Below are 1,315 nucleotides of genomic sequence, written 5' to 3' on the forward strand. Positions count from 1 at the left end.
TCTGTTTAGGTTTCGCCATTGAATTTGGTTGAATTTCATTACTTCGGAATTATTACTAGATGCCACTTTTTCGACATCTCAAAGTTAGGTTGGGTTTCTGGCATGAAGAACTTCAATTCTCCGATCTGACACAACCACCTAACTCCACTCATTAAAAAGTTAATTAATATAGCGTTTTTAATTACAGTCCGAAATAATTTCTTTAACCATCTTAAAAATCCTGCCACTACAGAAAAACCAATTCTGAAGGCAGCAATCAAATATCGCATTTTCCTGACTTTTTGAGAAGGTTGGACACATTTCTTGAAACACCCCGTATATATATATATAAAGGAAATAAGTGGAAATCTTAAGGGCTCGTTTTTCTTTGTTGTACATAGTATTAGTGAGCACTAACAGACAATAATGCCAAGGAAAGTACAGGGGATGTTATTAGTAGTAAAAGTAAGGTAAAATGTGAAGAAAGAACAGTGGACGAAAAGATAATTTGCCGCGGGCAGGCACCGAACCTGCGACCTTCGAATAACGCGTCCGATGCTCTACCAACTGAGCTACCGCGGTGGCCATCCCCCCCCCCCCCCCCCCCCCCGTGCACTTTATGGGGTATATATGTACTACATTTTAAACGTGGTAGTGTCAGTCAGCGCCGCCAGCAGCCATGACGGCAAGTGTGGAACACTATTTTTTCTGCCTGTAGGCGTCACGTAGCACGTGAACTTATTACGAGCTGGCAGCTGACCAATAATAGTATGCGAGGGATTATTGGTCAGCTGCCAGCTCGTAATAAGTTCACGTGCTACGTGACGCGAACAGGCAGAAAAAAGAGTGTTCCACACTCGCCGTCATGGCTACTGGCGGCGCTGACTGACACTCCCACGTTTAAAATGTAGTACATATATACCCCATAAAGTGGACGGGGGGATGGCCACCGCGGTAGCTCAGTTGGTAGAGCATCGGACGGGTTATTCGAAGGTCGCGGGTTCGGTCCCTGCTCGCGGCAAGTTATCTTTTCGTCCACTGTTCTTTCTTCACATTTTACCTTACATTTACTACTAATAACATCCCATATATATACGCACTTAACCAAAGTGCCAAGTCCACTAACGAAGCATCAATAAAGACACACCCACCTCGATTTAGTTTCATCTCATCCGAACACTAAGAGTAAACGCCATATCCTTCGTTTTGCTGCGGTAATTAGGTCACTTTCGCTAATACCCAAGACTAAGCACACGCGACTGAAACAAATATCGACGTACGTTCAGGGCTAGTACCGATATCAGAGTATATGTAGACCGCGGGGTGCTCGTTGGAA

At 44.3% G+C, this 1,315-nt stretch overlaps 1 non-coding gene across 1 annotated transcript; it reads left to right on the plus strand.

Annotated features, from left to right (window-relative positions):
* The first annotated feature begins 927 nt into the window (after positions 1-927).
* On the plus strand, positions 928-1,000 carry Trnat-ggu (transfer RNA threonine (anticodon GGU)). The gene has a single exon. It is a non-coding gene; the product is annotated as a tRNA-Thr (tRNA).
* Positions 1,001-1,315: the final 315 nt, after the last annotated feature.

This window comes from Rhipicephalus sanguineus, chromosome 1 (assembly GCF_013339695.2).
Source record: "Rhipicephalus sanguineus isolate Rsan-2018 chromosome 1, BIME_Rsan_1.4, whole genome shotgun sequence".
Lineage (NCBI taxonomy): Eukaryota > Metazoa > Arthropoda > Arachnida > Ixodida > Ixodidae > Rhipicephalus > Rhipicephalus sanguineus.